The sequence below is a fragment of the Triturus cristatus genome, chromosome 3_1 (genome assembly GCF_964204655.1).
Source record: "Triturus cristatus chromosome 3_1, aTriCri1.1, whole genome shotgun sequence".
In the NCBI taxonomy this organism is placed as follows: Eukaryota; Metazoa; Chordata; class Amphibia; order Caudata; family Salamandridae; genus Triturus; species Triturus cristatus.
Genome location: NC_140583.1, coordinates 261,913,446 through 261,940,603, shown reverse-complemented (window position 1 = coordinate 261,940,603; position 27,158 = coordinate 261,913,446). Strand labels below are relative to the sequence as shown.

The 27,158-nt window shown below is 47.1% G+C and overlaps 1 long non-coding RNA gene across 1 annotated transcript in view; it reads right to left on the bottom strand.

Moving 5' to 3' along the window:
* LOC146860074 (uncharacterized) overlaps window positions 1-24,806 on the bottom strand; it is a 39,670-nt gene extending 14,864 nt beyond the window's left edge. Inside the window, exons 1-2 of the long non-coding RNA XR_014979092.1 lie at window positions 24,680-24,806; window positions 88-298 (exon numbers count right to left, since the gene is read on the bottom strand). This is a non-coding gene — a long non-coding RNA (uncharacterized LOC146860074). The remainder of the gene's footprint in view (window positions 1-87; window positions 299-24,679) is intronic.
* Window positions 24,807-27,158: the final 2,352 nt, after the last annotated feature.

The following is a 27,158-nucleotide window of genomic DNA, read 5'->3' as shown; positions in this document are numbered from 1 at the left end:
CCACCAAGACTGTAATTGCAAGTAAGTACATATTCGTGGCCAGCATTCAAATGGTTATGATTTCTTATTATGTAACAAATAACTCACCCCTTAAGGACATCCTACGTCTCTTTCAGGGCCTGAATAAATGTGATCACATCACCCCCATCCTGAAGACTCCTGTGGCTCGCCTAGCACCATCTTGAAAACCAGCTGCGTCATTTACAAAGCCATCACGATCAGGACCGCCCCCTTGCAGACAAGCACACCATCTCTGGTGGTTTTCGGTACTGCAGTCAGGACGCCATCAGACTGCTGCCTTAGAAGAGTAAAAAAAGAAAAAAGATAAAAGGCCTTTTCCATCTTTGCACCCAGGATCCCCGTATCCATCAGGACCTCCCCGATGCTGATTCTATTTAGGAAAGAGATGAAGACTCACTGACCAGACAGCGTCACTTAGTGTTAGTTTATTGTTATTAGTTAGTAAAAACCATAAACATACAAAATACAAGCAATGTAAAAATAGTCCTCCTTACTTCTTCACGTTAGTTAACAAATCTAAATGATAGAAATCAATTAATCTCTGCGTCAACCTGAATAAACACTTGTGAATCATGCAGAGAGTAAATTGTATGGGCGTCAAAGGCTCACTATACAGAGGAGCATAGACTGTTAACCATACTGTATCAACCTGGCAAGGCACAAGGCAATCTTTCGAGCATTGTTCGAACAACGAGGTGCTGTGCAAAGGAGCTTTAACAGTTTAACGTCAGACGGCATTCTATCTACAGTAGCCGAAGGCAGGAGAGTCAGGCAGATAGTGTGTTGTGCAAGCTTCAGATGACCTACTGTTGAAGACTCATCCCCTTATAGAACACTGCATCACAATGCATTAACCGGCCACAACGCAGCCTTCTATTCTATTAGTCGCTGACTTTAAACTTGCCTTTGACCATGTACAGTGCTCCGCTGCCTTTTAGCTAGGTTTGTGCTATAGAAATACCATATACATACTTAATACATACATACCTAAGTAAACTTTGATTACATTCTTGACAGTGTGAATGGAACCAAATATCACTGCATTCCAATCATATGTCAATTAATGCTATCATTTGCCCATATATACGTCATATTAACACAATATTTGAAAAGTATACTCCATATGATAGTGAAATCTATAATGTACCCCTGTTAATTCCCTGAGTGATATCTTAAACTCTGGAAACCTAGCTCAAGCCACCCTAGGCTATGCAGAGGCGAGAACATTGCCATCAGCCTCATTGGGGAAAATTCCTCTTCAGACCTTAACACCTTCACCCTCAATCAATCAATCAATCAATCATAGTATTTGTAAAGCACGCTACTCACCCGTGAGGGTCTCAAGGTGCTAAGGGGGGGGGGGGGAGGGAGTTTCACTACTGCTCGAGGAGCCAGGTCTTGAGGAGTCTTCTGAAGGCGAGTAGGTCTTCGGTCTGCCGTAGGTGGGTAGGTAGGGTGTTCCAGGTCTTGGCGGCGAGGTAGGAGAAGGATCTGCCGCCGGAGGTTGTTCGTTTAATACGGGGGACGGCGGTGAGGGCAAGGCTGGTGGAGCGGAGCTGGCGGGTGGGGGGTGTGGAAGCTGAGTCTGCTGTTCAGATAGGCTGGTCCGGTGACGTAGAGTGCTTTGTGTGCGTGGGTGAGGAGTTTGAAGGTGATCCTCTTGTCGACGGGGAGCCAGTGTAGGTTTGTCAGGTGGGGGGTGATGTGGCTGCGGCGGGGGACGTTGACGATCAGTCGGGCGGAGGCATTTTGGATGCGCTGTAGTCGTCGTAGGTGTTTGGCTGGGATTCTGGCGTAGAGTGTGTTGCCGTAGTCCAGCCTGCTGCTGACGAGGGCCTGTGTCACCGTTCTTCTTGTTTTGGTCGGGATCCACTTGTAGATCATGCGAAGCGTGCGGAGGGTGTTGTAGCAGGAGGAATAGAAGGCGTTGACCTGTTTGGACATGGAGAGGGAGGAGTCGAGGATGAATCCTAGATTGCATGCGTGGTCAGTGGGTGTCGGTGCTGTCCCCAGAGTGGTCAGCCACCAGGAGTCGTCCCAGGCCGAGGGGTTGGGTCCGAGGATGAGGACCTCCGTCTTGTCCAAGATCAGTTTCAGCCAGCTGCTCCTCATCCTGTCGGCGATGGCCTTCATTCCGTCGTGGATGTTGGTTTTGGCGGTGCATGGGTCCTTGGTGAGGGAGAGGATGAGCTGAGTGTCATCGGTGTAGGAGATGATGTTGAGGTTGTGGTGGCGGGCCACTTTTGCGAGGGGGGCCATGTAGATGTTGAACAGCGTTGGGCTGAGGGAGGAGCCCTGGGGGATGCCGCAGATGATGTCGGTGGCTTCGGATTGGAAGGGTGGGAGGCAGACGCTCTGGGATCTGCCGGAGAGGAAGAATGTGGTCCAGTCGAGGGCCTTCTCTTGGATACCGACTTCTTGGAGGCGTGTTTTTAGAGTGCGATGGCAGACCATGTCAAAGGCGGCCGAGAGGTCCAGGAGGATGAGGGCTGATGTTTCGCTGTTGTCTAATTGGCGCCTGATGTCGTCTGTGGCGGCGATGAGGGCAGTTTCGGTGCTGTGGTTTCGTCTGAATCTGGATTGGGATGGTTCCAGGATGTTGTTGTCTTCAAGGTGGCGGGTCAGTTGCATGTTGACGATTTTCTCAATGACATTCGCCGGGAACGGGAGCAGGGAGATGGGCCGGAAGTTCTTGAGGTCCTTGGGGTCCGCCTTGGGCTTCTTGAGGAGGGCGTTGATTTCGGCGTGCTTACAGCTTTCCAAGAATGTCACTGTTTCGAAGGAGATGTTGATGACCTTCCGTAGTTGGGGGGCGATGGCTGCGTCTGCCTTGTTGAATATGTGGTGTAGGCACGGGTCTGTCGGAGATCCAGAGTGGATGGAGTTCATGACCTTGCGTGTCTCGTCGTCGCTGACGTTGGACCAGGAGGTAAGGCGGTTGGCGTTGTTGGTGTTCGGAGGAGGGGTGGAGTCTGGCGTGGTCGTGTCGGTCGTGGTGTTGAAACTGTCGTGGATGTCAGCGATCTTGCGGTGGAAGAGATGGCCAGTGAGTCGCACAGTTCCTGTGAGGGCGGGATGTCGTTGGTGTTGGCGCTGGGGTTGGAGAGTTCTTTAACGATGCGGAAGAGCTCTTTGCTGTCCTGTGCGTTGTTATCCAGGCGGTCTTTGAAGGAGGACCTCTTGGCTGATCTGATGAGGTGGTGGTGTCTGCGGGTGGCGTCCTTGTGGGCTGCGTGGTTGTCCGGTGTACGTTCGTGGAGCCATTTCTTCTCCAGTTTCCGGCATGCGCGCTTGGAGGCCAGGAGCTCGTCGGTGAACCAGGTGGCTCTCTTGCTGGCGTGGCTGTTGGAGGGTTTCTTCAGTGGGGCGAGGGTGTTGGCACAGTCGTCGATCCACTGTCTGAGGTTGCGGGCTGCGGCGTCTGGGTTGGTGGGGTCGGTAGGTGGGTTCTGGGAGAGGGTGGTGAGCAGCTGGTCTTCGGTCACTTTGCTCCAGCCTCGGTGAGGCAGCTGTTGGGTGCGGTGGTGCGTGGTTGGTTTTTTGAAGGTGAAGTGAATCCAGCGGTGGTTGGTCCAGTGGGGTTCGGTGGTGTGGTCGAAGGCGACGTGGGTGCTTGTGGAGAAGACGGCGTCCAGCGTGTGGCCGGCGGCGTGGGTGGGTGCAGTGACGAGTTGTCTGAGTCCGAGGTTGGCGAGGTTGCCGATCAGTGTGGTGGAGTTGACGTCGTTGTTGTTCTCGAGATGGAAGTTCAGGTCCCCGAGGAGGATGTAGTCCGTGGAGTCGAGTGCGTGGGTGCAGGCGAGGTCAGCAATGGAGTCGCTGAACTGGGCCCGGGGTTCAGGGGGTCTGTAGACGAGCGTTCCTCTGAGGGTGGTGTTGGGGTCGGTGTGGATCCGGAAGTGCAGGTGTTCGGCGGTGTTGAGGGTGTCATCTGCGTGGGTGGTGACCTTGAGGGTGGACTTGTGGACGATGGCAATTCCTCCTCCGATGTCATTGGTGCGGTCCCTGCGGGTGATCTTGCAGCCGTCTGGGATGGCAATGGCGATGTCTGGTGCAGAGGAGTCGTTCCACCACGTCTCTGTCAGGAAGGCTACGTCCGGGGCAGTGGCGTCGAGCAGGTCCCAGAGCTCGATGGCGTGTCTGCGTGTGGAGTGGGTGTTGAGGAGTATGCAGCGTAGGTGGTTGGGTCTGGTCCTTGATGATTTTGTGGTTCTGTCGCAGGTGAAGCTGCAGCTGCAGCTGTGGCAGGAAAAGGGTCCGTGGGTGCGTTTCGGGGCGGCCTGGTTGCAGTGTTGGTCTCGGCCGGTGTTGAGAGCTTGGAGGGAGTCGGCGTCGTAGCTGAGGCTGGGTATGGTGCGGTGGGGTGCACGAAGTCCAGGGGTTCTGGTGCTGGGCGCGGTCCAGGCACGGACGTGCGCTGACGGGCTTGCCTCTGGCGCACTTCCGGCGCGCCAGCGACGTGGCCGCGCACCATCCTGCATTAAGAAGGGGTGGAGGGAGGGAGGAGCAGCTGGGTGGCGGGTGGCGGGAAGCAAATGGGAGAGGAGGGGGGCGGGGCCACAGGGGACGCAGCGGTGGGAAAGGAATGCGGGGAGTGCTGGGAGCGGGGCGGCGAAGAACTTAAGGCACAGCAGAAAGGAAACAGGCAACAAAAACACAGGCAACAGTTATTTAAGCAGCGCACAGAAAAACAGGCAACAAATACAGGCAAAAGTAACTAAAGCAGCGCACAGAGAAAACAGGCAACAAATACAATACAAATACAGGAAACAGGCAGCAGATCAGACCGAATACTTACAGCCCACCACTGGGCCACCAGGGATGAGGCACAGGCGGGAGCCTGCGGGTGGAGGAGGGCCTCGAACTCCCAGCAGCAGCGAGGGGCAGCAGACAGGGGACACAGCACCAGCAGGGAACGTTGGGGCGGTGGGGGGAGCGTCCTGGCCTGAGAACAGAGGGCCAAGCTTCTCTGAAGACGATGGGAAGTGCACTTTATCGCCTAAGCACCAATCTATTGCAAATCCCTCTTCTATTTGTGTGTCTGCATGTAACTGTATTGATTAGGAAGAGTTGGCAGGTAAAGTTTAAGTGCAAATATTTTTAACAGGATGGACATGTCAGTCTCTCACTCCCCCGATTTCTCTTGTGCCCAGTGTCTCTCCAGTAGGCTACCATGATGTAAGTGTTCTAATTTATGACCTGGCAATTACACATATGCTCAAACTCAAATGCACACACCAGATATTACTTCTATCCAGCAGGTAAGTACCTTTTGTCCATGTCAGCCTGTGTTTCGTCCTACCCTCTCCAAACCACTACATTAAAGCTCTCCTGTTCCCTTATTGCCTTTCCTGCGCCCAACTTACCTTTTATGCTTGCCCCTTTCTATCCAGGAAGAGTCACTGGGCTTGAGTGGTCTCTCAGTCCTCCTACCATTCTCTTCGAACTGTACCAGCTTTCTGTCCCAGTACAAAGAAAATAATAATTTGCTACACCCAAGAGAGTCAGGCTTTAGCCACAAGTTCAGTACAGAGCTAGTGGAGGTTACCGATTGCATCAGAGACACTGTAGCTGCTGCGGGAAGGCAATGCTGATAATGTTAGCTCTTCAGTGGCCTTCGATAATGTAAAATCTATTGAAATTGTTGGTCAAGCCCTGAATTGGCTGGCTTCTTTTCTGGAGGAACGAGGTCAAGAGGTCTGGATCTCTCCTCAGGGTTTCAGGAACTGCTAGTGGGATTAGGGATTCCAGAGCTAGGGGGTGTCCTTCTCTTTCTTAGGGCCATCAGCATGGAACAAGCTTCCATTAGAGTTACGAGCCATTGCGGCAACCTCTTTGTTCAGGAAGAAACTAAAAACATGGCTCTTTAATCAGTATTAATCAACTGGACAGTACTTGGCAGTGATGTACAGGACACTCTTTGGAGTAAGCTATACAAGTGTCTTTTCATCCTCATCATCTTCTCTCTCATGTGTTCCCTCTTTTCCATCTCTCCTACCAGTCCCTCAAAGTAATTTATGGTGGCCTTATTGGTGCATGAAAGGCATTATAAGAGACCAGCATAACATACATTTACACATGAAACATTCCCTGTCCTGTGATGCTGCTTTGCAGACTGGACATGCACATACGAGGATATGCATGGACGGGTGAGGCTAAACCTAGGCACTTGAAGCTTTTCTAACCACATGATGATGGTACATAAGTAACGGAGCCACAAATGCCATGTATGTATGTACATGCATGGAACTGCATCATAGGCCAAGATTCAGCCTACCTTGCCCAGGTATTGTCACATATGAGTCTTGGCATTGATAGGGCCATTCACCATCATATAGACAGCAGCCAATGATAGTTAAACATCATTGGTGAATAAAATTCACTTAATGAGGGAAAACTTCCTAGCAGTAAAATGTGGATGTCTTGTCACTGCTTTAAACCTAATCTCACTACAACTGATTTCCCACCCCTACTCCCTCACTGTCAGCACTTCTCATCCAAGCATGACTCTGCACTCTCTTTGCTGCCTCTACTCTAGCTCCGCTTAAGGATATTCTTCACTTGCAACTGTTCTTGGTGGTTGATATTTGCACTTTTACATCCAAATTCAGTTATGTTGCCTTGTTCCTTCTCAGCAACCTATCTGTTAACACGCTCCAGATTCCTCGTGCAGTGCCGGCCTTAGGGGTGTGCGAACCGTGCTGTCGCACAGGGCACGCAATATAGAGGGCCCGAATGAACATTTCACAGAAATGTGCCATCGATGTCAGAGTACCTGCCCCTCAGCGCTGGTGCTCTCGTTGGGCAGTGCTCTCAGCTGAAGGAGAGCTGGGTGCATTCAGCTATGGAGGCAACAAAAGAACAATTCAGGGCACCGTGCCTCCGTGGGTTATCATTTAGCACCATTCAAATGTCATTTTCATACATTGTCCATCTGATGTTAGGGGACAAAATAGTTTTTTTATTAAATGAAACTAAAAAGCTAATTTTGATAGGTTTTAATGATTAGGGCATGCTGATATATATGTACAAAATTTGTGGACTTTCCTTTGAATTATAAACTCATATTTGGGTACAAAATGAAATCTGAGTATTTAATCGAAATGAGCTCTTGTACATATTGATAATTTTAGTCTATGTAATTAAAATTCCAAGCTTGTTTTGGGGGAAACACAATTACTGAAAATGACAGGTAGATATGTGGAGATAACAGTGTATTTTCAGAACATTTTATGCTAATGTTTGGACAAAAATTTAATAGTTTGTTTGCTCAAGACCACAAATTGGTATTTTGAGACAACATTAGCTTAAGCCAAAGTATTTCTAGGTGGCATTTGAGTAATACAGTGCTGCTTCCTGGATACTTAGTACTGTTGTGGCACCATTTCCTTGATATTGCAAAGCAATTATTTTATGACTCATGAAAAAGCATTTAGAGCCCCAAATTGATACCAACCTGTTTGCTACTGTCCATATTGCTACTAAGGGTTGAACTGAGTTCTGAGGTTCTGAGATCTGTGTCTTTGTTCCTCTCCCTCCTGCTTATTCGAACTTGGTTCTCATAAAATATATAGTTGAGAATATAATAGCATATGGCTGAGAATTTAATCGTAAGAGATAGGATGTGAAAATCAAAAAAATGGGAAGTAGAAATTAAAACTGTAAAGGCATGTCCTGTATCTCTTTTAATCATTGTCGGGGGCTCAGTGAAACAGTGTCCCCGGTTTAATTGTGCTGCATGCAGATTTAGGTTTTCTGGTCATTTAGATTGAAAAACACTGTTATAGAATGCACTGTGCAACCCCACTGGCAATGCGTGCACTGTGGTCCTAGAATTCTAGGGCAGAGTTTTGGTAATATTTTCTTCCAATGCGTGGCTAGGACCACCCTAGATATTATTAGTATTGCAGTGTATTGTAATTGTATTTATAAAGTGCTTTCTACACTTGAGAACGCATTGTAGCGGCGGCGGCTCCTCCGCTAAGGCGGAGGAGCGTCGCCCCACTGCCATGCGAGCAGTTTAAAAAGGAAAACTAAAATGATAATCACTAGCGTTATTATCATTTGACTTATCCTTCCTGCGTCGGTGCGGGCAGGGCGGGTGAGGCTGGGCTGGCCCGAGCAGAGGCCAGGGAGAGGAGCGTAAGCCACACTCTGAAGTGCGCAGGACGGTTTGGCCGGCCCTCTTGGGCCGGCCAAACCGTCCTGCGTACTTTGCATGTTCCCCACCAGGCTGCATTACACAGCCCGGTGAGGAGCATGCACAGCCTCCCTGCCCCCATCTGAGCACTGAACCGCAGCGCCCAGACCAATCACAACGCTGCTGTGTGCTTCCTGTTGCGGAACGGAGAAGATGTTGGAGGAGTGGCGGCTGCCAGCGCACCTAGGTAAATCATTTTTTAAATGTTTTATTACCCCTTCCGCTGCCCCTGTCCCTCCACCCCACCACCACCGTTCAGTAGCAGCAGTAACTGCATTGTAGCGCTTTATGCTGGGCAGCAGTGGCGCAACGAAAGTTGAGGGGGCCCTCCTGCCACGTACACGGAGGGGTCCCCACTCCGGATCTAATCTGAGCTCTTGGGCCAGAGTATCGTGCTGTGGGGGCCCCCCTGCAGCTCGGAGCCCCTGCACCGCGGGGGCTGCGGGGGGACTGTGTTACGCCCCTGCTGGGCAGCACAGCAAGGTTCGTGATTAATCAACTGTTTATTCATTTTTGTTGATTGTTGGGAGTAGTCTTGGGCTCCCAGGGAAACTTCCCATGCATTTACTCCAGGATCTTTGCAATGGGTTAAATTAATAGGAGTTAGGTGCAATCATTAGTGGGTGGTTATTAGTGGTGTGTGATTTCATGCAGATGGTTCCTATAATTAATAGGTGAGATAGATGAGATTAGGTATTGTTGGGTTGCAGGTATGACCAGGGTCAGCCTTTACACCAGCCTTGGGCGGAAAAAAAATTGCTGTACCTTATAAACCAAGGACCGTACCTCATGATTTTTTTGCAGTTTTAGAAAGAGCACGAGTTACATTACACAGTCAGATTCATGATTTTTAGACACAGGGAGATTACGTGATTTGCCCAAACTCACAGGAGGTTGAGCCAACAACGGGACTCGGGTTTGGTTCCCCAGTTCTAAAGTCAGCAGCTCTGGCCATTAGATCACATCTTCTCCATTTACTGTACATAAACTAGCCTCACTGCAAACTGTTCTCTAACTCAGAAAACTACCATCAGCGACACTGCGAGCGCCACTCCTTACATAGTAGGGACCGCACAAACAGCGATGTAAGCTCCTCTGGTGCACACACTGGTAATATAGTACCAGAAACAGCACTGCTTCATTCAGACATAGCACGACAGTGATAATATTACTCCCGTGACAGGTAAGCGGGGAATATTCTCTTGTTGATTTCGTCGAGTTTTAGTTTGGACTTTTAGTGTCAGAGCTGAAGGTACCAAAAGGCTCAGAGGTCACCAAACGTAGCACCATTGAATTTGGCAGTAGTAGCAGTTGTTAGTTGCAGACCTTAGAAAGGGCAGTAGAGCAATAAGACGTGTTATATAAAAATGATTTATGAGAAGGTAACAGTGTGCCCTGTAGGATAATACTGTAAGTGGGAGAGGAGGTGGCGCCATGGCCAGGGCTACCAACTTTGGAGCTGGGGACCAGGTGCGAGTCTCAGCAGTTGACTCATTTTCCTGTGATTCTGGGCAAATCACTTGATCTCCAGTGCCTAAATGTGACCTTGTGCAATTTAACTGGTGTTCATGTAAACTGCTCCAAAACCTTTGAGCTATATAAAACTTTTGTTAAAACGCTGTTGTTACCAAACTGCACATTTCAGAGACTACATACAATTGATAATGTCTGCGTTAGCTGTACATTAATCACAAACACAGTGCTGCTCATATGGGTGAGGAGGGCGATGCTGAAAGTTATGAGAACCAAGCTTCAAATAAATCTGGCTACTAAAATTTTAAAAATTCAGATGCAGCTCGACCAAAGCACCACAAATTGGGCTCACAGATATTCAATATGTTCATAGCACCCCCACCACGCATTGTTTATGGAAGTTTATAAAGATATTTATCAAATCTCCCTTTCTACAGGCAAACACTCCTGCATTCTCTTCATAGGCCACTCCCATAATAACAATAGACTGCACCAATCCGGCCTCTACATAGCGTGCACTTCATCGAGGCGGCCCCTAACAAAGGGGGAAAAGAGCAGAGTGAACCTCACTGCAGGATTAAAGATTCTATAAAATGGAACGGTAGGAGGCTGGCTCTGTATATACTATACCAAAGTAAGGTATAGTGTGCACAGAGTTAAGGGAGTCCCCAGAGATATAGCAGAGGATAAATTAGGTAAGTACTAACAGCTCTCTTTGTGGTAGTATGGACAAGCAGATAGGCTTATCCAGAGGATGTCTTAAGCATTTATTTTATTCACTCACTCAAGGACAGATTGCACACACTCAGAGACAGAATCCAGACCAATTGAGTAAGTATAAAAAACATATACTTGTATTTTAATTCTAAAACCAAGCAGGACTTGGTACAGGAAGGTAAAATGTACTTTCAATTGTAAATCTTTACACAGAAATGCAATTAAGAATGGATTTGCTGCGGGTTGAGTTCCAGGGTCGCTCACACTTTTTTGACCGGCCGGAGGCAGTTGGAGACTGGTTGGATGCCCTGCCGCGGGGACAGGACCGAGACAGTCGGATGGCGGAAAACGAACGGGATGTGGTGGAGCGGGACTAGAACTTGGTTCCTGGCAATGGACTAGAATGGCGAGGTTTTGCACCTCGGCTCAATTGTACTTTAATCTGATGCATCATGCCCTTCAAGTGCCTGGGGGTTGTGGGGAGCTTATTGGGGTCCTTTCCTCCTTCTGGGGTTCTTTTTGTGGTATAGGTTAGAGCGACAGGCACACTGCAAGTTGGGGGGGCTGTTTGGGCTCAAGCAGGGGTGCAGGGAGGGGGGAGTTGTTGTTCTGGGATTGTGGGGGAGGGGGGTTGTTGGGGATGGTTGTTTTCTTGTTTCGCAAGGCAATGTGAAGTTTTCTGGTGAATTCTCCGGGTTGTGCTCTCCGGGATGTGGGTACCATGTGCGGGAGTGGGATGGGGGGTAGGGGATTGAGAATCCTTTCGTGGAATGTGAACGGTCTGGGGGACAGGATCAAGCACGGGGTGGTGTTGCAGTTCTTGAAACGAACCTCGCCCGACATTGTTTTCCTGCAGGAGACACATTTGATTGGGAACTCCTTCCAGGCCCTAAATAGGAGGGGCTATCGCCTTGCCGCTCACTCTGGTTTCACTTCTGGCTCTAGGGGAGTGGGTATTCTGGTTAGGGCCTCTCTCCCATTGGAAGTGGACGAGGTGCTTCATGATGATAGGGGGCGATATGTGGCGCTGGTGGGGAGATGGGAGGGCAGGACTGTGTCGCTCGTGGCTGTGTATGTGCCTCCGGGGTTACAGACGGCTACGTTTGCTGATTTGGGGAGGTTGGTCCTGGGACTCCCTGGGGGGGTTCTGGTGTTGGGTGGTGACTTTAATACCGTTGTCTCCGGGTTGGAGGACCGTCACCCTCCCAGGGATCTCCCTAGGGCTCAGGCCTGGTTGGGTGGGTTTTTGGATACTTTGGGACTTGTAGATTGCTGGAGATTGATGCATCCGGGACAGGCGCAATACACCTTTCACTCGGGGGCCCATGGGAGTCTCTCGAGACTTGACTATATGCTTATGCCGGCGACCCAAGCTGGGATGATTGGGGAGGTGCGTCATTTGGCCCGAGGTATCTCTGACCATTCCCCTATATGGTTGCAGCTGAGGGTTGTCTCAGGGGCAGAGGGGAGAGTGGCACCCATTAGCACCTGGTATCTTCGTAACCCTAAGATCCGCGCGGAGTTGGTCAAGTCCACTGATCACTACTTTACTGATAATGTGGGGTCGGTGTCGTCGGCCGTCTCTCTGTGGGAGGCTTATAAAGTGGTGGTCAGGGGGCAGGCCTTGTCCCTTATCTCCCATACTAAGAAGTGCGAGAGAGCGGAGGTGGTCCGCCTGGAAGCGGAAATAGCTGTAATGGAGGAGGACTTGGAGAGTGGGGTTACCGCGGAGAAATTGCATACCCTCAGCCTCAAACAGTCAGATTACAGAGCGTTGGTCACGGAGGCTGCTAAAGAGATGAGTAGAGAGCAGCAAGGGCGGTTGTATGATGTGGGGGATAAGGCCGGAAAACTGATCGCTTGGTTGGATAGGAAGGAGAGAGCTAGCAGGGTGGTGCCCGTGGTGGAGAGGAGTGATGGAGTGCATGTGACTGCCCCGGTTGAGATCGTTGACTGCTTCGCGGCTCATTTTCGCGGAGTATACTCTCCGGTCTCGGTGCGATCGGAGGAGGATTCCCATAGCCTGCTTAGAGACATTGCATTGCCAGCCCTATCGGAGCCGGACGCGGTGTTGATGGAGGCTAAGTTGTCGTCAGATGAGATCGCGTTGGCCATTCGCTCGATTGCTTCGGGTAAAGCGGTGGGTCCTAATGGTCTTCCTATCGAACTCTACAAATTGCGTCCCGATAAGATAGCACCATATCTTCGAGACATGTTTTTGGCGGCACGTGCGGCGGGCTTCCTCCCCCTTGACCAACGCCTCGCCAGCATAGTTGTGATACACAAAGAGGGGAAGCCGCGAGACCGCTGCGCCTCCTATAGGCCCATTTCGCTGTTGAACGCGGAACCCAAAATTCTGGCTAAAGTGTTGGCTAACCGACTGGTTCGGGTCGTGGGCGACTTGATTCATCAGGATCAGTCTGGTTTTATACCTCATCGGAATACTGCTCTAAATCTGAGGCGGTTGCAGGGCGTGCTTGCTAGAGCGGAGTTCATACGTGAGCCGGCCATCTTGGCATCTTTGGATGCTACTATGGCATTCGACACTTTGGAGTGGCCATATATCTGGGCCGTGTTGGCGAAATTTGGGTTCGGCCCGGAGTTTATTGGTTGGGTAAAATTACTATACGCTGACCCACTGGCTCAGGTGGTGGTGAATGGTAGGGTGTCAGCTCCCTTCGCACTGGGGAGAGATACGCGGCAGGGGTGTCCGCTATCACCCCTTCTCTTTGCACTTTCTTTGGAGCCTCTCGCCGCCTGGTTGCGTTGGGAGCCGTCGTTGCGAGGCATTAGATGGACGCCGGAATTCGAAGACCGTGTCTCCCTTTACGCGGATGATATCCTTCTGTATCTCACGTCTCCCCGGCAGTCGCTAATTGTATTGGTGGATGTGCTGAACTCTTTTGGCCGCAACTCCGGCCTGGTCATCAACTGGGCCAAGTCGTGCGTCTACGTCCTCTCGGGGGATGCCCCCCTACTGCCGCGGGATTGCCCAGTTCAGATTGTTACCCCGGGGTTCAAATATTTGGGGATCTTTATCTCACTGGACCCCGCGGTTCGCTATGAGCGAAACCTTCTGCCTCCCCTCCAACGATTGAAGGCCGGCGTGGCGAGATGGCGACGACTTCCGCTCTCGCCGCTCGGACGGGCGGCATTGTTTAAAATGATGTCGCTGCCGCGTTTCTTGTATGCAAAATACTCTTGATGTCGTGCCGGCCCGTTATTTCCGGGAGGTGGAGGGTCTGCAGCGCCAACTGTTTTGGGACGGGCGGCCGCGGATTGCTCTCGCCAAGTTGACGCTCCCTTGGTATGATGGGGGGGTCGCCCTCCCCGATATTAAATGATACTATTGGGCGTCTCAGCTGGCGGCGGTGAACCACGGGATATATGGTCCTGCTTTAAACCCGGCCTTCGAGATGGATAAACTCCTGCTTCCGGGTGGGGACTATAATAGGGCGCTGTACTCGGTGTCCCAGGACACGCGGTTGACGGGACCCACGCGGGTGGCGGTGCGTGTGTGGCACGCAGCGAATGCTGCGATGGGGTGGAGGGATCGCTTGACTCGGGCGACGCCGTTGTATGCTTCTGGGCGGTTGGGCTGTTTGTGGCTATGCAAGTTCAAGTTTATTATGTTTTGGCTCTCTTAAGAGGGCCACATAAAATAAACACACAATTATACAACAATACTTACAATAAAATCACAAGAGTGCGGATGAGAAAGTAATACATCATATCCACTGGTCAGACAATTGTCTAATATTTCTCTATATATCATTCAATAAATATCTAAAAAGCCTTTAAAAAAGTTAAAAACTTTAAAACAGAACATTTCATTTGGTGGACAATAAAGTGCATGGAAGAAGGTATTTACATTTAAAATTCCTAATTGTAAACAAATAGGTTTCAACCATTTGTAACGCAATGAGCGTAAAGCGGGACAAATAAACAATACGTGATTGCGATCCTGTACCGCATTATGACAAAGATTACACATCGATGATACACCGTACCATTTAGCTAAAAGGGTATTTAGTGGGAGCAAATCATGTCTTAATAGGTACCATAACCTACGGACTCTGTGGGGGATATTCCATGTAAGGTATTGTTGTGCCAGCTTTGGTAAGTATGAATTTAAAAGAAGTTGCCTTTCCGTTTTTCCTTGTTGGGAAATCATATCCAATTTATAACTGAGTTCCCAAGATACACTTTTTAATTTAGACTTTAGTTCAGAGGGAGTAAGTGAAAACAAAGTGCTTACATCCAGCTCTAACAGAGTAGCTGCTTTTCTAAAGTTTTTTACTAACAGGGAAAACTCGTTAAAATTGCCCAGAAGCTCATTTTTAATGGCTTCCCGTAAGGAATTCTTTTTACCTCTAGCTAAGCAAACTACCCACCTTATAAGGGCAATCAACCCCTGTACCCAACAACTTCGGAGTCCGAATTCCAGTCTACATGAGGATATAGAACAAGCAGTGTTAATAGAAGTAATTCTTCTTAATATCTTTCCTTCCGTTCTATGTAAAAATCCCCAATGTTTTAGCTCCACTAATTCTAACCCATACAGTAGGGTTGCGGGGATCTTTGCCCTAAATACATCCAAAAATAATGTGAAATGTCTCTTCCCTGTGGCCTTATACAAGGAGCAGAGCCCCATACCATGAGCCAATGCTTTACGCGCATTATGGTCTGTATGGGGTTTCTCACTGAGATTTGCAGAGATTATTTTACCTAAGAAGGTGTAGGTTTTAACCACCTCTAAACTATGGCCACCTATAGCCCATCTATAATTTTCAGACCTACATTTTTTCTTTCCAAAAATGCACATGATTTTACTTTTCGAAGCGTTAATCTTCATGTAGTTTGCTACTGCGAATTGATTTAATGCATGTAAGCGGTTAGATAAGCCCTTCGGGGTTAAGTCTAATATGAGGATATCATCTGCGTACATTAGTATTGATACTGATGATCCTCCAATTATCGGGGCTATCCCGTCGCACACTGAGATGGAAGAAGGAAGGTCTGCCGTATAAAGAGAAAACAATATAGGGGCCAGTATGCACCCTTGTTTCAGCCCATTAGGGGAAGGAATAGATTGACACAAACCTCTTTCTCCGCCTTGTAATACCTTACACCACGTGTTCGAGTGAAGGGATTTTACAAGTTCAAGTAACTGTAACGGCATGCCTAAAGTAGCGAGCTTTCTCCACAGCGTTGGACGGTCCACCTTATCGAACGCTGTGGAGAAATCAATGAATGCCGCATATATTCCACCACCACGAACACGTACGTATTTATCTACAATCACCTGTAATGCTGTTAGATTATCAAGTGTACCATGCTCTTTACGAAAACCAGTTTGTTCCAAGGGTAAAATATCATTTAGTTCAATCCATTCAGAAATTAAAATTAAAAGACATTTAGCAAAAATTTTCCCTATAGAGTCCAATAGAGCTATTAGACGATAATTCCCCGGATTATCCCTCTCTCCCTTTTTAAATATCGGGATTAATATACTTCCCCTCCAAGAATTAGGGACTGATTTTGATAGAAAACAAGCATGAAATACTGGAAGGAGAATCCTACTCCAGGAAGTAACGTCTTGCTTTATTATAGACATGGGCAGCTCATCCGGACCCATAGCTCCAGAAGCACTCATACTCTTTATCACTGAAGCAATGGTTTTTTCAGTCGGAAGCTCTATATTAGGCTGACTAATCAGGGCTGGGACCCGGCTGTCACCCTCTACGCTGTTAGGGGCATACAAACTAAGTATAAATGATGTCCAAACATCTTCAGCAATAGAGATAGGGATAGGGGAAGTTCTTACACCACATCCTTTCCCTATTAGGGACCAAAATTCTCTAGAATTATTAAAGGCCGATGCCTCTCTTAACCTAATCCAGAGAGAGTCTTCTTTTTCTCTTTTTAATTTTATTCTAAGTCTAGCTCTCCTTCTTCTTAATAGGGCTATCTTGTGCTCTTTTTCCTTAGTTCTATTAAGGTACTGTTGCCTTACAAGTTTATTTATTTCCTTATTTAGGGGAAGTAATAAACTAGGAGGAAGGTGTAACTTCTTAGGTATTCTTACTTTCTTAGCTCTCATAGTAAGCTTTTCCTTAAAAATTTCAAAATATAAAAATTCCCTACCATGCCAATCATCTAATTCAAGTAAGGTTTGGGCAAGAATTTTTTGTACATCTTTCATAGAGGAAGGGTCCCAGAAACACCTTCCAGACTTGCAGTGAATAGAAACACCTTTTTTAATTATAGACCAGGATTCAGTGTCTGGGGGTTGTAATGAGATTGTTAAATTAATCACATTATGGTCGCTCAAGCAGGATTGAGAACTCATCATGTCCTGAACATAAGAAAATGAATCATAATCTGTAATTACATAATCCAAAATGGATTCACCCCTATAAGAAATGTGTGTAAACTTAGCTGGGGTGTCAGAAGGCATCCCACCATTTACAATTAGCCCCTCTAAATGATTGAGTTCTTCAAGTAATATCTTTCCTCTTTTATTAGTTTTTATTTTACTAGGAAAGATTGCTTGGGGTATATTATATGCTTCTTCCTTAAATTTAGTCCTGAACATATCCATACTAGAGGTGGACACTTTACTATTTAGGTCACCCATAAGTAAGATATATGGGGGGTGATCAAGCTCTAGTAATTGTTTTACATAAGAAAACATTCGCTTCAGAACAGTAGTAAAGATATCTTCAGGTGGAATATATGCATTTAGAATCACAAGAGAAGTCCGTCTACCTGTGGACGCAAGATTATTAATAGTTATTGATTGAAAGAGATTACTAGTATCCTTATAATGGGAGAATTGCCATTGTAATGAATTTGATAAAAAACAGGCTATTCCTCCCTTCGCATGCCCTTTTTTTGAAGGTAAGGCGGCAGCCTCAAATACAAAATAATCTTTCCCCTCATAAAGGGAATCTTTGCACCATGTTTCCTGAATGCATAACACATCTGCATTCAAAGAGAATAGATATTCAAACTTCTGAGGAGAATTATGTAGTCCTGCGGCATTCCAGGATACGATTTTTAATTGTCTGTTAAAAATGTAAAAGCGGTCTTAAATTATTCGCTGTATTACTAGATAAAATTCCTGGGAGCCAATTCCATTGTTGGTTATCTTCTGTTAAGGAAGGAACCAAACTTTCAGAGGGAGGAAGTACCTGAGAGACCGTACGCTTTCCTCTAGAGACCAGTATCTTTAGATCTTTAATATGGGTGGTCGGGTCTTCTTGCCGACAACCCGGCTCTAGAACTCCTTTTCTAAAAAACGTATGCCTTCCGTTATTAAGAAAGGGTAACACATCAATCCCTCTACATTGGAATGTTTCCGCTTGTTGGAGGACAAGATTCGCAATTATTTTTGAACAAAAATTTACCCTTATACGCGGACCATTTTCAGACCTTATTATAGAAACCAAATCAATATCGCTTGACAAAATAAGTTAAAAGCTTTCAATGTCCTTAAAGGAATTCAGCAACCATGATCTGTTCATATTAAGGTCTGAGTCAAATAAGGGGAGAAAATCCAGTGACAAGGTATCCACACATGGGTTAGAAGTTTTTAGTGATACAGTAGTTAAATTTGTGGGCACATTCACTGAAGGGCAAAAAGTAGATGCCGATGGATTAAGTACCCTTACTACCGTTGGTATATTACTTATAACTTCATCCCTTAGTACCGAAGGCTCTATCCCACCACCCTCGGAACATAGGACTCCCCCATCCATAGTGCTGACATCAGGGGGACCATCAAGTATAGGGTCGGTGAGACCACCAGCAACCTCTATAGAGGGAGTCTCCAATAATAGACTTTCTGGAGTTTCTATATCATCAAGTACTTCTGTATTTTCATGCTTTTGAAAAATAATTTGCCTCTGTCTTTTCTTCTTATATTTGCGAACTGGTTTCCTATTTTTCCCTTTATTCTTTCTGCTTTTTTCTTTTACTTTCCCCGTAATCACTGCGATGCCTTCAGGTTCTTTTTTATCCTGAATAAAAATAGGAAAAAGTTCGTTTCCAGCGGTTAAATTAACCGCTGCCAATTGTTCTTCCTTCAGAGTCGGTTCCAACTCTTTCCTCAGATTTGAAGAGAGTGGTGGAGAAGTCGTTGAGGGCTCATGAATGTCTACTTTTACTGACATCCCCACTGGTACATTTTTCCTTAATGGAATGTTACTATCAAGAACATTCTGGACAACGAGTTCGATAGGGAAAATAGACCCATTCACAGCATTTTTAACAGTTAGTACTTTTAATATTTCAGTAACTGAGTCCAGAATACAGTCAGTGCTCCCAACAAATTTACCCAATAGACCTAATATGGAGGTCAGTAAATGTTCAAGTGCTATCAGGGAGTCAGAGATTGGTTTTTCATTTCTTATATATTCAGGTGCAGTGAGAGAGCAAATACCTGATAGATTAAATTGCGGAGATTTCAAATCACTCTCCAATGAAAGAATATCATTAGATGTAATAGAAGGAGTACTACTATATAACCGTAATCCTGAAGGCGTTGCTCCTTTTAGGGAAATACTAGGATCAGGCTGTTTCAAAATCCTCTCACTCATATAGCGACCACACAACTCTAGATCAATACTAGACGGGATAGAGATTTCTTTTGTCTCCTCCACCTGATCTTCTGTATCCTTAAGAGTGTTAATCTGACAACCAATCGAATCTGCTTTCATAGGGACAGAATTGTCTCCTTTAGAGAAACATGTTGGAATGTCTACATCTTTAGTCAAGAATGGGGTGGAAGAGACTTTTTCTGTAGTTAACATAAGGTTAATATCGGAGGCTACTTCTAACGGTGGTTCCGTCATAGTTATTATTTCATTGTCAGTGATGGCTGGAGCTTCCATATGTTTGTTCTCTGTTTTTTCCCATAATTTAAACAGTTGCATCTGTCCCTTCAATTGTAAGCTATGTTCAAATTTATTCCTCATGGGGTTGGATCTAGTTTTGATACATGACCTCCCCCCTAAGACTCTTCCAGAGCGTAGTTTTATTGCTGTCATTTTATAAAAGAATAAACAAAGACTACCAATAAACAAATAAATAAACCAACAATATATTGAGAATCAACAGTCAAAGTAAAATATATATGCGACCAGTCAATAGTTGTATCACTCTCACCGTTTTATCGCCTTCGATAGCTGTCCGAAATGTACATGCGATAAAACATAAATATGAAAATAACAGAGCCCTGCCCGGCCGACCTCGGCCACTGAGGGCCACAGAGGGCCCGCCCTTTGCCCGGGCTTAGCCCGGCGTCCCGCGAGCGTCCCGCGAGGCGGTAGGTACGGCGCGTTTTTCTTGCGCCTCCGGTCGCGTTTGGGGGCGTGGCAGTCCAAGGGATCCTGGGTATTGTAGTTCAGGCCAGTTCCCCCCGCTCTGCGGCAGCGCTTATTCTCCTGCGGCGGGGGGGAACTGCAGTAAATACAGGACCACAGCAAGGCTCCCGGCTCCCTCCACGAAGGAAAAGCAGGTCTGGGGATTTTCTGCAGCGACAGGCGGGCGAGCAAGACAAGAGCAAGAAGTGACTCGCTCGCCAGCAGGTACGGCGCGTTTTTCTTTCGCCTCCGGTCGCGTTTGGGGGCGTGGCAGTCCAAGGGATCCTGGGTATTGTAGTTCAGGCCAGTTCCCCCCGCTCTGCGGCAGCGCTTATTCTCCTGCGGCGGGGGGGAACTGCAGTAAATACAGGACCACAGCAAGGCTCCCGGCTCCCTCCACGAAGGAAAAGCAGGTCTGGGGATTTTCTGCAGCGACAGGCGGGCGAGCAAGACAAGAGCAAGAAGCTGTTTGTGGAGATCGAAAGGTTTCGAGAAATGGGATATGATTGGTATATGTAAGGTGGGTGATCTATGGGCGAAGGGAGCTTTCAAAACGTTCGAAACGCTTAAACTTGAATATAAATTAAACGATAGAGAATACTTCCGGTACGCTCAAGTCTACCATGCGCTATGTTCGGTTTTCCCGGATGCTACGGCTATCCCCGAGTATTCCCCACTGGAGGATAGAGTGTTGGACGGCTACGTGCCCGACAGCACTATTTCCCTGATTTATAAGAAACTCATTAACGATCGTGCTGACTTGCTGCTCCGTTTGAGGGAGGCATGGACGGGCGATGGCTTGGAATTGGATGATGAGGACTGGGTGTCGGCGGTGGCCTCCCCGAAAGAGGTGGCGATCCCGGCCCGCCTACGGTTTGTACAGCTGAAGATCCTTCATAGAGTGTATGTCACAGGGCCCGGCTTGCTGCGTATGGGTTATTCGACGGATGGATTGTGTAAACGTGGATGTGGCCTGCCGGGCACGTTCCTTCATATATTGTGGGAATGCTCGGAGGTTGTGCGATTCTGGAACGGTATCCACACCGTAATGGAGGGGGTTACGCACGTGGCCCTGTTGCCAGAGGCGAGGCGGTGTTTGTTGAATGTCTGGGAACCGAATGATTGTAATACGGCACAGACGCAGTGGGTGACCTTGGGGTACATGGTGGCTAAGCGTAACATTGCACAGCTATGGGGCTCCCCGAGGCCGCCCACGATTGATGTATGGAAGGAGAATAAGGACTGGTGTATGTTTAGGGAAAAGACGGCGTATGTGGCGAGAGGCAAGCCAGGGAAATGGTCTAGGGTATGGGGTCCGTGGAATCTATATCGGGGACGTATCTGCACCCCGCCTCTGCCATTGGAGGTCGATATTGCTCTAACCCCCTAACCGCGCGTCCCGCAGAAGGGCTTGATGTGTGCTCCATGCTTTGTTTTCCCATTGCCCCCCTCTACAGCTTCCGGACAGGAACTGCTTTGGACATTATATGTCATTCCCCGTCCCGGGAAGAACACGCTGCTACTTCGGACTCTCATTGCCTTGAGTGTGTTTTATATTTAATAAAAAATGAAACTGTCTTTTCCGATTGCTCCTGGCCTATGGCCACGGCCTATTACATGTGCTCACGAACTGCCGGGAGCTTTGCTCTGGTTCATTTGAATATGTGACGTTGCACTGCGGGCCCTCGGGCTCTATAGCGGCCGGCCCTGGTGGTTGTAGGCCCTTGTCTGTATTTTATTGTGTACCAACGGTTTCTAATAAAAATATTACAAAAAAAAAAAAAAGAATGGATTTGCAATTGTTACAGGTTGGCTTTGTTTCAAAAAGCTGTTAAATTACACAGTCAGATTACATCGACTGCTTGGGGTGGTATGCCTAGATACCACACCGAGGGATCTCACAATACAAAGTAAGTAAGATTTTTTCTTGGCTTAAGTGATAGTTACTTTTTCCTCCATATTAACAGCAGTTCACCTCAGAGAACATTTTAGGCCCAAAAACTCATCCACAGGAATGGGTTTCCAATTCCATGGGAGAAATATGGTTATCGTTTTCACAGTTAAGTAAACGTCTTACGAGTGGGAACTTTGGGGATTAGGACCAATGGTTCCCCAAGGTCTAGGTAGGCACTCAAATTGCACCACCAGCAGCACTGGGCTGTCCGTGTGTGGAGTGCAGGGGTCCAATGTTTGCCAATAGGGTTAAGGGAGCTTTCAGTTAGGGGCTGCTTACGAGTAGGTCAGCGCTGCAGGGGCCAACAATCAGCACAGGAGCGGCGTCACCAGCGGCACAGGGGTGGACGGGTGCAGTGTGCCAAGAAGACGTCGGGGACCCTGTGGATTCCAATGGTGGTCTCCTGTATGGCAAAGAGGCTGCAGGCTCGAGCAGGGAGAATTCTTGAATGCGACCATCGGCTGGAGAGATAATTTGAATTCTTGGGGGATGCCTGGACACCATCAGTAGTGCCACCCAAGGCCATGGGGCCTCAGGTGCAGCGGTGTCTTTTGGTGTCGGTCTTCTTACCTGCTCCGGTCGTGGTCAGGGAACCCTACAGGTTGAGGCTGTAGGCATTGTCTTGAAGCTTTAGGGTGGTCGAGAATCACCAGATCCCAGGTCCGAATTGCTGGGGAGACCTCCTTGTGGTGTTGGGCCACTCAAACTCGGCCGTGGGCGCAGAGCGGTGCAAAATTGCAGAGCCGCGTGGATCCAGGTTCTGTGGGCGAGTCTGTTTTTTGAGCAAATCCGGTGCTCACGGTAGACAGAGTCTGTTAGATGAGTGCAGGGCAGGTCCTCCGGGCTCTTGGTGGCTGCTGGCTGCAAGACACACTGGTTTCTTTGCTGTAGACAGGTCGGAGTTTGGACAGGCCGGTAGAATTGGGGCCAAAGCAAAAGGTGACCTCTTCTTCCTGGGTCAGCACGGCTCTTTGGTCCTCGAATCTGAGGAGGCAAGGTTCAGGGTCACCCCTATATAGTAAAGTTAGGAGCATTAAAAGGGGTCTGCAGGTCGGTACCAATTGGTCCCTACCTTGGAATGGGTACACACCATAGTATGCCGCACTCCAGTGGGGGGGCATGAGCCTCTTCCTGATTGGTTGGGTCCCCTCATCTTCAAGATGGAGGGGACTGAGATGTGTGCGTCACCTCCCCTCCCCCACCTGAGGGATGGGGCTTGCAAAGGTGGGCACACCTCTCCTCCTAACTTGGTTTACCCACCGATTCTCCCACCCAAAGTGGAGGACAGAACCGGTGGGAGCCATTTGCTGGGGCAGGAAAGAGCCAGGGACAGCTCACAAAAGTGTCAGGACTTGCAGCTTCTCCTTCGTGGACCCAGCCCATCCTGGGGGAGGAGGCATTACACCTCTGCCCAGGATGGGGTTTGTTTCTGAACCCAGAGAGCGGAGGCTCTCTATTTAGGTGCCCAGATACCTGTCTGGTAGTGGCAAAAGGCGGGCAGCCATTCAGGAACCACACCAGAGCTGGTCGTTTTTCAGGGGACATCTCTAAGATGCCCTCTGAATGCATTTTACATTAAATCCCACAATGGCATCAGTGTGGGTTTAATTTGCTAAGTTTGCTACCAAACTTCCCAGATTTCAGTAAAGCAAATATGGAGCTGTGGAGTCCGTAATGACCAACTCCCAGACTATATACTCTTTATGGCTTTAGTACCCCTACAATGTTTAAGAATGGACTTATATCTTAACAAAAGAGAGAGAGAGAGAGGAGAGAACAGAGGGGCTTGTTCGTCTCCCCTTGCAATGAATTTAACAAACAAAGAGAACGCGCTCAAAGAATAGCTTTTATTAACCCAATAGTCAAGGTAATCAGAAAACATCTCCCTTGCAGGGAACCCATTTGGTTTATAAACGAACCCTCACCCACCAACCTAGTTGGTGGCATGCTTCATCATAGCGTTCCCACCCATGGGTCTGAATGCCTCCTGGGTGTGCTTCGACACCTGATTACAGGGGAGCTGGTTTTATGTAGTGTTTTTTTGGTGAGAGGTGAATACCGTTAGAGTGAAAAACTTATAACTACCTCCAGAGTACCAAATCTTTATTATGCGGTAGGGTTAAAAGCAGATTATTTGAATGTGAATGAAAGAGTATGGTCTCGCAAGTCTCTAAAAGATTTTGAAAATAATAAAGTGATGTGATGTGGTCTACATGTTACAGCCAATAAGTTTCAATTGATTGGCTTTCTTCAGGACCTGTGGTTCAGAGTTGAATAACCCTAAAATCACGTGAACTATGCATACACACTGAGGTGTGCAAAGGTGTGCATAGGTGTGTAAAATGCGTAACTTACGAGTTTCACCGTCATGTTAGATAAGTTCTGCAAGAGAAAAGGAGGCATCACATGATTATAAACATTTAAAAGATCTGCCACGGTGGAGACCTCTCATCCATGCGAGTGCCCCAGACCGGAGTTGAATCCTCTACTGACAGATGCGACCATGAGTGTAGTGGTCGCATCGTCTAGCTTGCAGCATTTAGTGCAAGATGAATCATACTCAAGCATGTTGCCTATTTTATAGGACCTTCCAGTTTGTTTAAGAAGGCCCCTAATCTTAAAATGTAAGAATTCAAATTGCACCTACAGTGCCATCGGGTTGTCAAATAGCACGTTGCTACTGTAATCATGTAAAACATCACATTGTGTCGGCACGTCAGGTGATAAGGCAGAATAAAATGAGGAAGGTTTGTAATGATATCACAGCAGACTGTCAGAATGTACTTTACGAAGTGTGAGAAAGAATAGGTATCAAATACTTAAGGAACGAGCATTTTTCATAACATGTCATAGATCATGGTGGGAGGCGGTGCCTGTTGTCACACGCTGTACATGTTAATCAGGGTAAAGAAAAAGGGAAAATGGTGGTAACAGTACAAGTAGTACCTGTCATGCGGCTTCTCGAGCGAGCGGTATTTTGCTTTAGTTACGTACTGCGTCAAGGTCAGCGGCCTGCTGAGTTACCAATTTATTGTCTCTTTGGGGATCTCAGCAAAGCTTTTTCTCCAGTCCCGGGAGGTTTTTAAAAGACTGATTCATCCTTCCTGCGTTAACGCACGGTGCGCGAGGCTGTGGGGATTAAGCCTTCCGATTGGTCGGGGAAGGCGAGCCCCTCTTGGGAGTTAACCCTCACCTCCCCAAAGAGAAAGGTGTAATGCGGGCCGTTTGAAGGCATTTTTGGGCTGTTACGTTATTGGAACCCAAGCGGTTCGGGCTGAATTAAAATCCAAATAGTTCGCCAGGCATGTTTTGTTTAAGTGTTTATTTAAAAAAGGGATCTCCAAATTCTTATAAAGTTCTTTGTTAATATAAGGGTGTTCTGAGGTCATAACCAGGGATTAGATTAAACCAGGAGTTTATTATTCGATAATTACTGGCAGTCGGGGCGACTGTCCTGGCCAAGGGTGCACAATGTTTCATTCCCTCCAAAAGCCGAACTGAATGGCCCTGATTATATTCTGATCTTTATTCTTTAGGAAGGGCCTGAATTAGAATACTATATGGTTAGTGCCGCATCATTACAAAAGTTCTAGGGATTTTTTGTAGGAGATCCAGCCTTTTGCTTGTGAGGCTTTTCTGTGAGACTATGAGCAAAATGTCAGTGTCAGTAACTGAGATTCACTTTTATCTCCTAGGCATTATGGAATTTTAGGGTATGTCATCGTTTAGGCCCTGTCGATGTGTGGAAAGGCAGCAAATCCATCTCTGTTCCTTCTCCAGGAGGATACTCTGAAGGTCACCATGATGTATATTTAGTTATTCTATTATGACCCATTTCAGGTCATTTGTCGTGTGGCAAGTTCTTAAGAAATGGTTCCTCATTTTTGTGCTATTTTGTTTGCATCTGAAGTTACTCAGATGTTTGCAAATTCTTGTCTTGACCTTCCTGTTTTTCATTCCTATGTAACACAACTCGCAGTGGCATGTTATCATGTAGATGACGTTGCTAGAATTGCAATTAGTGTGTTTTTTAAGATACCAAGTTTTATTTGATTCCAAATCCAAAGTTTTTGTTCTATAGGTCAGGTGGCACACACTGCAGTGCCACAGGGGTAGTGGCCCATTATGTCTGGTAACCCCCATGCGCTTTGTACTGTAATTTCTGGAGTGAATTTTCTTGGACGTGTCGAGACCAAGTGGTCTTTTAAACTCCTTGCTATTTTGAAGGAGAAGAGGGGTTTCTCCCATTTCAGTTTACCTATTTGTAGAATCCTCCAGTGCTTCGTTATGATCTTTTTTATCCAGTTGGAGATAGTACTGTAAGTAGATACAAAAGTTATTGGCGAGTATGTTATACTCTTATCATTATCTTCCAGTAATGCGTCTCTGTTTTGATTTCAAGCTCTCTTCATGGTGTTTGTGATGATCCTATTCGGATATTCTCTGGTCCTCAGTTTTTCTGTGAGACTCTTACTTGAGCTTTGAAATCCTCTAATTTACTACAGTTCCTTTGTAGTCTCAAGAACTGGCCATAGGGTTAGTTTTCCCTCACAGTCGTGGGGTGAAAACTATCAAACATCAGCAATGTGTTCTCTGCTGTTGGTTTACAATACATTTTTGTGCTATTTTGTTTGCATCTAAAGTTACTCCGATGTTTGCAAATTCTTGTCTTGACCTTCCTGTTTGTCATTCCTATGTAACACAACTCGCAGTGGCATGTTATCATGTAGATGACGTTGCTAGAATTGCAATTATTGTGTTTTTTAAGATACCAAGTTTTATTTGATTCCAAATCCAAAGTTTTTGTTCTATAGGTCAGGTGGCACACACTGCAGTGCCACAGGGGTAGTGGCCCATTATGTCTGGTAACCCCCATGCGCTTTGTACTGTAATTTCTGGAGTGGATTTCCTTGGACGTGTCGAGACCAAGTGGTATTTTAAACTCCTTGCTATTTTGAAGGAGAAGAGGGGTTTCCCCCATTTCAGATTACCTATTTGTAAAATCCTCCAGTGCTTCGTTATGATCTTTTTTATCCGGTTGGAGATAGTACTGTAAGTAGATACAAAAGTTATTGGTGAGTATGTTATACTCTTATCATTATCTTCCAGTAATGTGTCTCTGTTTTGATTTCAAGCTCTCTGCATGGTGTTTGTGATGATCCTATTTGGATATTCTCTGGTCCTCAGTTTTTCTGTGAGATCTCTTGCATGAGCTTTGAAATCCTCTAATTTACTACAGTTCCTTTGTAGTCTTAAGAACTGGCCATAGGGTTAGTTTTCCCTCACAGTCGTGGGGTGAAAACTATCAAATATCAGCAATTTGTTCTCCGCTGTTGGTTTACAATACATTTTTGTCTCTAGACTGTCGATCTCATGGAAAATGGTTATGTCCAGAAAGGTGATGTTGTCCATACCAAATGTGTAG